The sequence below is a fragment of the Gavia stellata genome, unplaced genomic scaffold (assembly GCF_030936135.1).
Source record: "Gavia stellata isolate bGavSte3 unplaced genomic scaffold, bGavSte3.hap2 HAP2_SCAFFOLD_59, whole genome shotgun sequence".
In the NCBI taxonomy this organism is placed as follows: Eukaryota; Metazoa; Chordata; class Aves; order Gaviiformes; family Gaviidae; genus Gavia; species Gavia stellata.
In genome coordinates, this window is record NW_026776859.1 from 517,747 (window position 1) to 532,149 (window position 14,403).

Genomic DNA, 14,403 nt, shown 5'->3' on the forward strand with positions numbered 1-14,403 from the left:
CTGGAGCTGTCTCTGGCAGGAACTATTTCTCTGTGCCCAAGTCTCCTCCCTCTCAGTGCTCACAGAGAGAGAGCCCCGTCCCACTCACTGTGTGCTCAGCTCTGCCCTGCAAACACCTCCTGGCAGTAGGGAACTGCTCCGGGGGCATCTCGGTCTGTACAGGGGCTAAGGAGCAGCTCAGGTAAGTCCTAAAGAGAATGGGAATCTCTGGGTCTCCTCAAGAGTGGAAAAATAAATTCCCACCGCCCACTTCCCAGCCAGGCAACCAAGAGGACTGATCTCAAAGCACACTGCTTCCCTTTCAAGTCATTCCCCACTTTGACCGTCCTCTTGAAAAGTCTCCTTGGAAATGGCCTCAGGGTGATCCCCAGGGGTGCAGGGACCCTCCTCGGAAGGACAGCCTTAGGCACTCCTGGCTGCACACGCAGCTTTGCACCCCTACAGTCATCCCCACGACAAGGAAACCATCATTCCCTGTCCCACTGAGCGTGCAGCTGGGAAGCCATGCTCAAGAGCACGTCCTCCTCCTCTACACTAGGGAAACTGTGAGAATCCTCCTGCCAGAGCCTACAGACCGTGGGATGAACCAGCTCAAGGAGATCCCTCCAGAAACACGAAGCTCATTGCCCTGCAGCCAGAGACTTACCATATAGAGGACTGTGAGGATTTCTGCTCGAAGGAGCCATCATCCTCCTCCCACTGCACACTGCCTTTAAAGTCTCTCTGCCTCCCTCCTCTCCCCTCGGTGCCTGCAGGCAGTGCCCTCAGCCCTGCTGCGCTTTGCAGAGGAGCTGCTCCTGGGCAGAGCTGTCTCTCTGCAGCGCTGCCCGCTTGCCATCAGCTCCCTCCCTCCATCCCAGGAGCCCAGCCCAGCTCAGCAGCAGAGGACCAGCCCAAGGCGGCACTTTCTCTGCCCCCTCTGGGCTCCCTCCAGGTGTCCCTGGGGCTCCAGGGGAACCTGCTGTGAAACAGGCTGAAGGGATCACTCATCTTCCCTCCCGCAGCTGGGAGAGAGACTTCTTTCCAGCTGTGACATTTCTCCTATCAGAGACACACTTAGGCATGAGAATCCCCTTTCCTTGTCCCATCGTTAGACAGGACACCCAGAAACTTACAGGGAGGGATCTCCTCTAACCCTGCTGAGGGAAGGGATTCACTTGGGTCATTCAAGACATCCTATCCTGGGTTTGAAGTTATGGGCCTAGAAGAGGACTCAGCTCCCTCCAGGCACACCACAAACCCCCAGGAGGTGGGATTCCTCTTGCTTCTGTTCACATGTGCACATAGAAGGCACCTGCATGTGAGCTGTTTGTCTCAGCTCTCATGTCAGTTAATGGAGATTAAGGGAGTTGTTCAGGTGGGAACATCTGGTGACATCTGAGGTGACACCAGAGCTTCTCCAAGCTATGTGCAGGTGAGTGCAAGCTCTAATGGAGCAATGCTGAGAGACAAGGCAGCATCTGGGGGCATCGTCTTGGAGCCTGGAGGGAATTCCTTTGGTAGAGGGAAATGACAGCAGATGTTTACAGTTAGGAGAACTAAAACCTTCCCTTTTCCTTATGTCCACAGCACCTACAGAGGTAGTCAGCTGCCCAGATGGAGCCAAGTCCCTCTCCTCTTCTCCATCAGCTGTATTTCCTAGATCTCCACTGACTGTAATGGCAGTTGTCTCAAGGACATCCCCCAGTGCTTAACCGGGTTCAGGGCAGCTGCTCAATGGCCACACACAGGCCTGGAGTGCTACACGAGATGCCAGGGCTCTCCAGCACAACGGCCTGTGGCTGGCAGGGACAGCAATTCTTTGCACAGGTGCCAGGCCAACAAAGGTGATCTTTGCCTGAAACTGGTCCTTGCGAAAGAGGCAGTGCTGATGAGGGATGTGAAAACCAGTGTGAGCCTGGGCTGCAGTGACCGTGAAATAGTGGGGGAAGAGTTTAGCCTCTTCAAGGGATTTTGAGTTGTAAGCCCGTGGGCAGCAGAGCTCCGTACAGCTGGTCTTTCTGGAAAGCATCTTCAAAGCACAAGGCATTTCCAGACCACTAAGCAGGAAAACAACCAGCCATTTCAGGAGAGCAGCTTCGTTAAAGAAGGAACTCATTAAGAAGTTTCATAGAAAAACAGAAGCATTCCGGAGGTGGATGCAAGGACTCAGGGACAAATTTAGAAATGGGGATGGGTAGCGTGGACCTTTGAAGAGGTTCGAGGGCATCAGGAGCAGCTGATAATTCTTCAAGAAAGAGTTTTAGAAAAAAACAAAGAGAACGTGTGGCCACTGCTGAACTTAGTAAGAGCAGGTGTAGACAGATCTGAGATACTCTATATCCTCTTTGCCTTAGTCTTCCCCAGCAAGGTCTCCCAAGCCTTTGCGCCTTGAGGCAGGACTCTGGAGGAAAAGAACCAGCAGTGGATGTGGATCAAGTCAGGGGTCACTCGAGCAAGCGCAATCCTTTCTGGTCACTGGGGCTGGAGGGGCGGCATCCCAGGGAGCTGAGCGAGCTGGCCTTTGTCACAGGGAGAAAACTCTCCATCACCTCTGAAAGGTCATGGAGACTGGGGAACATCCTGATGACTGGCAGCACCTTTGTACATTGTACGCACCTTTCAAAAATGCCCAAGGGATGAGCAGGGGAACAGAAGGCTGTGCCCCCGAGGACGTCCACTCGCGTCCCCTTTCTGGGTGTCTGAAAGGAAGGTGACGGGATTTACCCAGGGAGATTGTGCCTGGCCAGCCTCTTTGCTCTTTCTGAAGAAAGGAGAGGATTGCTGCACGGGGGAGAGTAGTGGTTGTCTTCTACCTGGAGGTCAGCAAGGCTTTCGCCATCATCCCCCACAATATTTGATGTTAGGATATTATGGTCTGCATGGGGGGATAGCTAGATGGGTATAAACCGTCTGGACAGGTGGGCTCAGAGGTACGTGGTCAATGCGTGGTTCTCTGCCTGCAGGCATCTAGCTAGCAGGGTCCTGCTGGGGTCTACCCGGCAACCTGCCCTGTTTAACGTCTTTTTGATGACCTGGAGGAGCTGAGAGAGGGATTATTCATAACATTTGTAGCAGAGACCACATTGAGGAGAACAGACACTACACTGGAGGGCAGGGTGGCCATCCCAAGGGACACAGACAGGCTGGAGGGATGGACCAGTAGGAACCTCATGGGGTCACAGTGATGTGGGCAAGCAGGGGCGGTGGATAAAATCTTCAAAGGAAGAGGCAGAGGCATCGGGCAGTGTAGGACAGCCCGTGGTGGGGATGGCCCCGTTGCTGGGGCTGGCACCTCCCAACAGAACTGAAATCCTTGTCCTTTTGACTATGGCCGCTGTCTCTTCCACCGAGGTCCCCAAGAGAACACCAGGTCCCTACAGCTCCAGCGCTTTCCTGTCTCTTCACCCACCCACTCACTCCATAGAGCCTCAGAGGAGTCCTCCTGCTGTCCCGCATTTGGCATCACATGCCCCCACATCTCACTGCCCCCAGCAGCAGCCCTGAGCATGCCAGGAGGGAACAGATCCCCGTTCCTAGGGGGTCAGGGCTTGAACATCCTGCTTGATCACAGAATAACAGAATCACTAAGGTTGGAAAAGACCTGTAAGAACAGCAGGTCCAACCATCAACCCAACACCACATGCCCACTAAACCATGTCCCGCAGTGCCACATCTACTCCTTCCTTGATGAAATGCATGAAGGCCTTTCACAGTTGCCTCCACAATTGATTTTCCACCTGTAACCAGTGCCTCTGAGTTCCTGCTTCAGCAGCCCCCAGGGATCGTCCCTTTTCTGGTCATTCCCTCCATGGCCTCTCCAGGGATGGCCCTCGCTGGGGCCCACTAACACCCTCAGAAACCTGGAGGCTCTGTGCTGACTTTTACTTCTCCAGAGCCTTGTTCAACCTTCCTGCAGTATCTGCAGTTCAGGAACTTGGCACCAGAGGGCTCCTTAACATGCAAAACTCACTAACAAGCCAAGGCTCTGCGCATAACTTTCCCTAATTCCTCAGTCCTTGTGGGGTTCATTTGAGAGGTTTGCGGAGTGTAGTCAAAGTGAAAAGTTTTCGATACTCAATATCAGTAAGAAACAATTTCTTCTCTTTCCAATTTTTCTTTTTCTGCTTATTCATTAAGTGATGTCAGCAAATTCCAATTCTTATTGACACAGAACACCTCCTGATAGAGTCCTAATACCTATGGAAGTCAAGACCCTGTACGTCAGACACCCTATGGGCAGCCTTTGTCCCTCCCTCCAACCCCACCAGTTCTCTCATCAGCCACCTGGGACTCGCAGCACCTTTCTTCAAATTGGAGCTTTCTCCACTGCAGTCAGTAGCTGCATGTTTCAGCCCATGGACACCAATTCCCACTTGCTTTATTTGGAGAATGAGCTGCATGCAGACACAGAACAATCGTTCTTTATTCCAAAACCCAAAACCAAAAGAAGGCTTGGTTCAATAAAAAATAAAACACACTCCTCTGCTGTACATTAAGTCCACCTGACCTCCTCTGCAGTCCACTTTAGGCCAATAAAAACATATGTGGGCAAGACCTTGGTGTAATAATTGGGTAAGAAGGCTTTGACACTTGTCTGTAAATTCTCATGATTCTTTTACAGGCCATGGCCATGGACCAGCAAGGTAATGACACTTTCTCTCCCTCTATGTAAACACAGATTTATACATCTTGTCCCTTTTGACTGGTAACATTTGGGTTTCCTCAAGTAGCTACTGATTTGGTTCCTATCCACTGATGGCTGTTTTCCTCTCGAGTCCTGCCTTGAGGCACCAAGGCCTGGGAGACCTTGCTGGTGATAAGAGCACATAAACTATCTCAGGTCTATTTAGACCGACTCTCACTAAATTTAGGGGTGATCCCATGTTATCTGTACTTCTTCCTTCACTGTCCCTGAAGTAGTAACAGCTCGTTATGGTGCCCTTGAATTCACTTTCAGGTTTCAACTGAGTTTTGCTAGAGACCATTTCCGCGCTTGGAGGACGTTGTCCTTGAAGACCAGCTGTACGGAGCTCTGCTGCCCTTCAATGCTGCTGACCATGAGACCCCACTACAACTCCCCACAATAGGCCAAAGTCTGCTCCTCTAAGATCCGGCATCTGCAGTCTCTATTTTCCTTCCTCACTCTCCTCGGGAGCTGGGACCCCACTATTTCAGCGTCACGACAGAAAAGGCTTACGCTGACCTTCAGTTCACTGGCCAGCTCTTCCTTGCTGGCAAGTGTCAGATCCAGGTTGGCATGACCCTTGTTGGCCCATCTGCCAGCGGTGCTAAGACGTTCTCCCAAGACACTCCAGAAGCTGCCTGGACTGTCTGCATGCTGCTGCGTTCCTCTTCCAGAAAATGGCAGGGTCATTCAAGTCCCCAGTGAGGACCAGGCTTCTACATGCCGAGACGCTTCCTTGGGGTGCTTAGAAAAGTCTATGCCAACTTCCCCACCGTGACTGTGAGTTCCTCGTCTCCCACCACGATGTCACCTTCACTGGCCCCTCCTCTGACCCTCACTCACAAGGGCTCACCCAACTTCTCCCTTGCCCCACAGAGGCGCTCCAGACATCCCAGCGACTTCTTCCCTCTGAGGGAACCCCACCCCAGGTCCTTCCAGCCTGTCTCTCCTGAACAGCCTCTGCCCATCCATTGCAGCACCCCAAGCTGTGTCACTTGTCCCCCCATGCCTTGGCCGTTACTCCACGGATGTCAAAAGCACAGGCTCCAGCTCGTCCTGGCTGTGCCCTGGCTGAGGGCATCAGTGCGCATTTGGGCTGTAGCCCCTCCGGTGTAGCCCCAGGCCAAGCTCTGACTTGTCTTAGGGAAAGCTGGTACCAAGTGTCCAAGACCCCGTCTGTGCAAAGGCTTTGCTTCAGAGCAGAGATGTGCGGGAGTGGACCCCAGATGGGAACATCAAGCTGAAATGGGATGCCAAGAGAGTGAGCAAACCCTGCTGTGCCAAGGCCAGAGAGAAACAGGGCTGGGCAGTGCAACCCTGGCAAGAAACGGGTTTTTTGTCAGTGGTGTCTGTGCTGCCCCTGAGGGCCTTTGCCAGAGGTGAAGCTGATCTCCAGGAATGCCAAGGTGCTGCTGACAGGCCCACTGTGAAAACTCTTCCTTGACTATATTATCCAGGGGGAGAGTAAGGGTTGGTGGAGAGAAAAACCAGCAGTTTGGAAGTGTAGGCACACGCGTGGCGACCCCGGTGTGATGAACTTCCTATTCCTGGACTGCCCTACATCGACTGGCTAGAGAAGGGACAGAGCTTGCCACGCTGCAGGGGTGGCAATCAGTCTCTTGCACAAAGGCACTGCATCTGTCTGCAATGCTGTCTGGGGAGTCTGACACACACTCGCTCTGAATGGGGATGGCTTTCCTGTGTGGGGCTATTCCTGTCACTGCCAACCGCACGCAGCTGTGTGTGAGAGCTGTGGTATGTCGCGTAACATTACAGGCTTGAAATTGGAATTAAATAGAGTAACTGCCCTGAATTATCCCTATGTGGGGATGTTCTTGAAATCACGCTCGTTATAGTCAACGGAGATCTAGTAAAGCTGGCTCAAAACCTGGCTGATGACAGGTGTGTCAAGGTCCCCTTGGATGGAACCTCCATCATTGCAACTCTTAAAGCATGTGTGCCAATGGTCGTCCTGAGTCATGCTGCTTCTAACAAGACCATAATTTCCCCAGTGGGGTCTGTTTTGCCCATGACAGCAATTGGTAAATTAATTGGTCAATAAATGGCCCTCCTCGCGGTCATGGATAGAGGTGTTACACTGCAGAGGGCCCAGGAGAGTCCCCTGTGCTGCCCCACCATGCCCCAGTACGTCCCACTGGCCTCCAGGTAGGGTATGACCCCTTCACCCCTGTGCTCTCAGCCTCATTCTCCACCTGGTGTTTTGCCCATCTGTTTGTCTAATCGTCCAGACTGTAAAGGCCTCCCTTGGGTACAAGAATACCGAGGGAGACCATGGCAAAAGTCTTGCTGCAGCTGAGGTAAATGCCATCCACTGGTCTCCCCTCATGCACAAATGCAGTTACTTCATCAGGAAGGCAATCAGGTTGGCGAGGCATGATTTACCCTTGGCAAGTCCATGCTGACTGCTTTTGGACGCATTCCCTGCGTTGCACTTTTGGCCCCTTTCAAAGGTGGGGGCAACGTTGCCTTTCCTCACTCACAAGAGACCTCTACCAATACCATGACCCTTCCCAAGGGATATTCCAAAGAAATATTGATCTTCCCCTGTAACTTCATTACCGCTTTCCTGCCTGTGACATGGTGTCTTGAATTTCTCTAGTTTTTCATATATTTCCACCTGTCCAGGATACAGTGACCATTTCTAAAGTCAACTTTTCAGATGCAGACTGCCCAGACAAAGGCCTTTTCCATGATTCTCCAGTTTTCTCCTCCCCTTATTCTTTGTCCATTCAGATACCTCTCACCTATGCTGCTGCCTTGAGCTTCAGGGAGTTAAAAGCTTGCCTGTCTTTCAGTAGTCTAATTGTCTCTTTAGCCAACTCTTTAGTTACGTCCATCTCTGTCTTCTTGTACCTATCAAAAACATTTCTGATCAGATGATCCCTTGTAGAGAGGCAACTTGTACTGAGCATATGGTTACAGAGTGTGTTTTACTGTTTATGAAAACTCGTCATGCTTTAATTTTCTTTCCTTACAAATAGGAAAGACTCTTCTGTGCCTGTGTGCAGCCAGTTCTCGAAGGAGAGCGGGTGGGAGATGGTGCCATGGAGCTGTAACCTCCAGCTGCAGACTTCAGCGGAGAAGTCTGATGCAAGGAACAGTGATGTAAGCCCCAGGAGGCCAAAGACAGAAATGGCGAGGTTGGGGAGGTGAGGAGCAAAGTTGTCCATGCAGTGTCAGACCCCAAGGGACTGCTTTTCCTGCCTGTCCAGACCTCCTGAGGAGACATCCTGGCTCAATAGCACTTGGAGAATGCTGCTATCACCCCTTCTCTAAACTGAAAAGCAATCAAAAAGATCCTTGAAAATATTAGATGCACTTTGAAATCTCCCTCCTTAACTACACTATGACACCTCTCTAATTAGCTGTACAAGTCCTGAAGACTTGAAGAAAATTACAAGAAGAGACATGGCTCGTTAGGGCTTTCTGTATTCTAATGAGCCCCACGGTGTATTTGGTGCTGAGTCCGTGAACCTCAGATACTGAGAGAAGATTGAACAAAGTGCTCAAGAAGTCAGAAGCAAAACTCCAAGGGCCTTGAAGCATTAATGGGCCCCACTGAGGGCCATTCCTGACAAAGCCTCCCCAAGGACTTGTTAGAGCAGAGAATTGGAGGCCATGATTGCAGGTAGGCAAAGGCACTGGGCAGGTGGCTCTCATGCTGAGAAAACCCTTTGTTTCTTTCATGAAGCAGAAAGGCCAAACCCTGGGAAGGCAGATCTTGTCCCTCACGTGTGGCTCAGAGCTCTTCTTGGGGGCAGTGGGATGTGAGAGTGAGCAATGCCAAGTGTAAGAAAATTCTATGACACCTCCTGGCCTCCCCAGGCAGGGGAAACAAAGTCCAGAGCCTCAAAAGAAAGTTTCTGCTGGTAGGCCTCGGTGGAAGAGGCAACTGCCATGGCCAAGGGGACAAAGACCTCGGTCCTGTTGAGCCTTTTAGTCTCTCCAGAGCCCTTGGCCCGTGCCTGCACCTCTTTCCCTTCAGGCTGTAGACACCCATCTTGCTTTCCCACCTAGCTCTCACCCCAGCATTTCTATACCTTCATGGATGTCTCTCCACCCTCAGTGGCTTTTCCTTGAAATACAATGTCATGGGATGGTCCACACTCCCTCTGGATGACCTCTTGCACCACAATGTAACCCTTTGGTTAAGACTTCTTTTTCCTCACCTCCAGTATGAACCTTCCAAGCTGCACTTTGTGCAGGTTTCCTTCTCTTCCCACTACCAACAAAAGCTCCAGCCTCCAAGTTGCAGGCTACAACTGCAGAGCCCTGAGCCTCCACTTCACCACCCTAAAGAAGCCCAGGACCTTCAGCCTCTCCAAAAAACCCCCCACCCCATCCTGGCAGATTTCCTCTAGAACCTTTCCAGTTCCTCCCCATTCCTCCAGACAGGGGAACCCCACACCCAGGCACTCTAGTCCAGACGTGGCCACAGCAGTGCTGAGTCAAGGGGGATGAGGACTCTCTTGTCTGGGTGGCCACACTCCTCCTAAGGCAGCCCCGTATGCAGTTGGCCTTATTAACTTTGAGCATGCACCACTGGCTCATATGGCACCCCTTGGAACACCCAGGCCCTTCACCTCAGGGTCACTCCTGAGCTGTTCAGGTCCCAGCCCGCCCTCATGGTTGGGGTTATTCTGGCCCCAACAAAGGACTCGCAACTTCTGCTTCTAAAACTTCATGAGTTTTCTACTGCCAAATCCGAGAGCTTCTCAAGGTCCCCCTGGAGTCAAGCTCTGTTTGGACAGCTGTCAATGTGTGCATACAGATGGCCCACCAGATTAGTGGTGCCTCAGACAAGATCTCAGCAGGAAGAATTGCAGGACACTACAGACAATAGAAGACATACTAGTTTAATGGAATCGCTGGCAAAGGTCGAAATATCCCTGGTGACAAGCTCAGAAACACCAAAGGAAGGTACAAAGGAAGCCAAACTGGGGCCAGGGAGGAAAGGGTAAAGAGAGATGGGCTGTCTGCATGGGAGGGTACAAGGATGGTCAAGGGCAAGAGCTTGTGAGGAGGAAAAGAGGGAAAAAGGAAAGAAAAAGTGAAGGAAATGAAATGGTCAGGGCTGTTTGGGGTACCTGCCAAGCAGCCCTGCACCTGAATAATAATGCCTGGAGCGGGACAAGAAAGTCACAGATCACCTGACCAAACTTCCTTCTGTCTGACTTCAGCGGTCACCAGGAACCCGAGTGCTTTGCCTCCCATCCTGAAGGCAAGATCTGTGGTGGATGGAAGCACAGAATCATTCATGCCGGAAGGGACCTCAGGAGGTCTCTAGGCCAACCTCCTGCTCTCAGCAGGGTCAGCTATGAGGTCAGAGCTGGTTTCTCAGGGGATGAGTCATTGTGGGCTTTAAAAGCTCCAGGGATGGAGATGACACAAGCTCTCTGCGAAATCTGCTCCAGTGCTTGGCTGTCTTGATGGGGACAAAGTTTTTCCTGTCTGGTTTCAGCTGATGTCCATTGGCCCTCATCCTCCCATCATGCACAACAGTGAAGAACCTGGCTCCATTTTCTTGCTGGTATCCAAGAAGAAGTGGGAAGGCTGTTATTAGGTCTCCCCAATGCCTTAATACCTCCTGGCTTTGCACCTTGGGTGGACAAGGGCATCCTGGGCTTCATTAGGAAGAGCACTGCCAGAGGGTTGGTGGAGATCATCCTTCCTCTCCACTCAGCCCTGCCACAATTTGTCTTGCACTCTTCCCTCAGGGTTTTCCACCCTACCACCTCACTCACACTGCAGCCAAAGCTACCATCCACATCTCCCACCAGTCCTGCCTTGTCTTCTCGTGAAAAACATATCCTGGAGAGCGTTCTCAGCATGGTGGGCCAGGGATCACTTTCCACCTTCCCTGTAACTGAGGTCTTCTAGCAGAGGTCCATGGTCTTCAAAGGCCCCCGGTGATTACCAGGGCCTAAAATAGTGTCCCTTCCTCCAGCTGCCTGGAGGACACTCATCCTCTTCCCAGCCTTCCTCAGGCAGTGCAGTGATCCTGACCAAAAGACCATTGTTACCTGAAGGAGTTGGGGATCCATCTAAGAGGAAACCTGAGTAGACCCAGGCCTGGGCTGTGCTCCACGTACAGCTTGGCCTTCAGGCTCTCTTGTGCAGATCATACTCCTGGGTCGCAGAATAAATTGGATTGTGATGAGAAGTCTGCAGGAAGCTCCCACCTGATACCAGTGATTAGGCCAACTGCATGTCCTTACCTATATCTAGAACTGCCACAGCAAATTCACAGGTGAACTGCCTCTTTTGGGGGCAGTAGAAATGAGGACTTGACTTTTTTCCTTCTAAGGAAACACTGAAAGGGATCACAGGATGAAAATGGCATCACCCTCTCCAGACGGCATCTGCAAGACTTGCTGCACCAGCCGACGAGGCAGAAGCGACCTCACCATGACCTCCCAAGCCACATGCCTGCTGCTGGCCTTTCGGCTTCTCCCATAAACACAACCAAACCGTGTGCGTACTGCCGTCCCATCAGGTACTCAGGCGGAAAGGAGATGACAACCCATATCCAAGCCCTCCTCCTGTGTGGGCCTACCAGGTTCTTAGGGAAAGGGATTCCCACAATCAACTTGCCAGCCAGGTGCCTGCTGCTGGTCTGTCAGAGACTCTGGCAGATGTGAGCCTAGAAGCACATGTCCCAGCCACCAGTCAAGGGCTGACCTGTCAGCTACTTGAGAAAGAAGTGACCTCACAGGCCCTTTCCCAGACGTGTTCCTGCTGCTGGCCTGTCAACTCCAGAGACAGAAGTGACCTCACAGCCACCTTCACAGCCTCGTGCCTCCTGCTATCCCGTGAGATCCTGAGGCACAGCTGACCTCACCAGAGCATTCCCACCTAACTAACACTGCTGTGAGCAGAGATGGGGCTGTCCCCAGTCGGGAAGTTGGCCAGCAGCCGGGACATGCTGGTGGAGCTGTAGCAAGTGTTGCAGAGTTCCACCCCCAGCAGAATGATGAGGGTGTTCCCAACCCCAATCCTAGGACAGGTCATGAGAGAGAGGAGGAAGAGAGTTGTCTAAGAGTTGGGGACATTCCCCATTTGCAGTAAGGGAAATGCCATTGATGATGTCAGATTGTCCCACTGCCCTTTCTCCACAGAAGGTTTTAGGTCCTTCTGGTCCCCTCTCTCCTTGTAGCACACCTACAAGGAAGGACAGTTGTTTCTCTGCTGGTTGCTTGAAGATATTGTGAAGGAAGTTCAGAGAGATGAAACCTGGAGGTGTGTGTGCCTCTGAGTGCACTCAAACAGCCTAGATGTGCTCTGCCTTTTGGGAAAGGTGAGAAATGCCTTCTTCTAGAGGGCATTGTCACCCACGCTTGCAGAACCCCTTCTGAGTGCAGGTGTCCAGAGCTGAGCTGGCCTCATGCACTGCTCGCACACACAGAGGGGTGTTCGGAGACAGGAGTCCTTCCCTTGCACAGGCGCAGGCAGTGCATTGCAGCAGCCATGGTGTCTCCCTGGCCTCCTGCTGCCACTCCCAGAGCCTGGGAGACACCTCAGCCCTGCGGTGGGTCCCCTGGCTCTGCACTCGTGTGAGATGCCCCACGGCATGGGGAATGGACACGGGGACCTTGGTTCAAGGAAGCAGATCCCAGTGCTGCCTTCAGGTGGATTCCCAGGGGACGTTACTCTCAACGGGAAGTGACCTCGAGCTACTGGTTCTCCCACAGGCCTTCACGGCACCCCCAGGAATAGCTGATGGCACTTGTGCTCACTCGGGGTCATCTCACCACACGCACACCATGGGCACGCTTACATCTCACCTGTACAATGCAAACACGGACTTCTGACCTAGTCATTCAGCGTCCCTCCGTGGAGGGACCAAAAGCTGCTCTGAGCTGGGGTGAGAGGTCAGAGCTGGAAAATGTGGTTTTATTGGCTGGTCTGTGTCGATTGCCCAGGGGCAGCTTCCCCCGGGTCTCCAGCAAACACGGGCACAGAGCAGACCCTGCTCTGCTGGTCCTTCCGGGCTCTGCCAGGAGACCTGGCTGTGCCAGGACACTGCTGTGTGTCCCCAACCTTCACACTCACACACTGTAGCTGTTCACGGTGTTTTCCTTTCCAGGACTCTTTCCTGGGCATGTTCTTGAGAACAACATTAGAAGAAGTCCTAAGCCTTCAGGCACTGCCTTGAGGAGATCCCCTTTCATGACAGAAATGCTGTGATGGGTGTCAGATCTGTCACCAAAGTGCCCATTGCCTGTCCCTGCCTGCAGCCACAGGACTGCCACGCAGCAGGACTCTGACCAAGCCCCAAGAGCACTCAGATGTTACACCAGTACAAGGGCTCAGAAGAAGAGAGTGGAAGTTGAAATCGAGCAGCTTGGGAAGGTGAAGCGCTGGTGCTGCCTGGCAGTGCTGCTGTGCTGGGACTCGTTTCCCCTCCACCTCTGCACACAGACACTGCCCTGCAGCTCCAGAGAAGCTCTTGGAGAAAGGATCTGGGACAAACAAGTCACGGCAGGGTCCTCTATTTTCTTTAAAAACACAGAGAGCACGGCTCCTCATTTACACATCTGTGGGTCACACAAAGCTGGAAAGATACATAATTAGAAATGGCAGAAATAATGACATTCTTTCTGGACACTATTTGAAAAAGAAAAACAGAGGGAAAAAACCCAAACCCACAACCAAAACCAACCAAAACTACAGAGGATGGGCTGGGCCGGTAATGAGTGACATTACGAGTGATTGACAGAAGATGACAAGCAGTTTAATGCGTTTGAAAAGTATCCACTCATCAATTTCCACAGTGCATCCTTGAGCTCCTGGTTCCTCATGCTGTAGATGAGGGGGTTCATTGCTGGAGGTAACACTGAATACAGAACTGCAACCAACAGATCCAGGGATGGGGAGGAGATGGAGGGGGGCTTGAAGTAGGCAAACATGGCAGTGCTGAGAAACAGGGAGACCACGGCCAGGTGAGGGAGGCACGTGGAAAAGGCTTTGTGCCCTCCCTGCTCAGAGGGCATCCTCAGCACGGCCCTGAAGATCTGCACATAGGACAGCACGATGGAAACAAAACACACAAATGCTAAACAGGCACTAACCACAAGAAGCCCAACTTCCCTGAGGTAGGAGTGTGAGCAGGAGAGTTTGAGGATCTGGGGGATTTCACAGAAGAACTGGTCCACAGCATTGCCCTTGCAGAGTGGTAGTGAAAATGTGTTGGCCGTGTGCAGCACAGCATTGAGAAACCCACTGCCCCAGACAGCTGCTGCCATGTGGACACAAGCTCTGCTGCCCAGGAGGGTCCCGTAGTGCAGGGGTTTGCAGATGGCAACGTAGCGGTCATAGGCCATGACCGTGAGAAGAGAAAACTCTGCTGAGATCAAGAAGAAAAGGAAAAAAACTTGGGCAGCACATCCTGCATATGAGATGGCCCTGGTGTCCCAGAGGGAATTGGCCATGGCTTTGGGGAGAGTGGTGGAGATGGAGCCCAGGTCGAGGAGGGAGAGGTTGAGGAGGAAGAAGTACATGGGGGTGTGGAGGCGGTGGTCACAGGCTACGGCGGTGATGATGAGGCCGTTGCCCAGGAGGGCAGCCAGGTAGATGCCCAGGAAGAGCCAGAAGTGCAAGAGCTGCAGCTCCCGCGTGTCTGCGAGTGCCAGGAGGAGGAACTGGGTGATGGAGCTGCTGTTGGACATTTTCTTCCTCTGGGCAAGGGGCACTGTGCAATAAGGAATCGACAGTGA

General features: G+C 52.4%; 1 pseudogene; it reads right to left on the reverse strand.

Moving 5' to 3' along the window:
- Positions 1-13,354: 13,354 nt before the first annotated feature.
- On the reverse strand, positions 13,355-14,403 carry LOC132321358 (olfactory receptor 14J1-like; annotated as a pseudogene).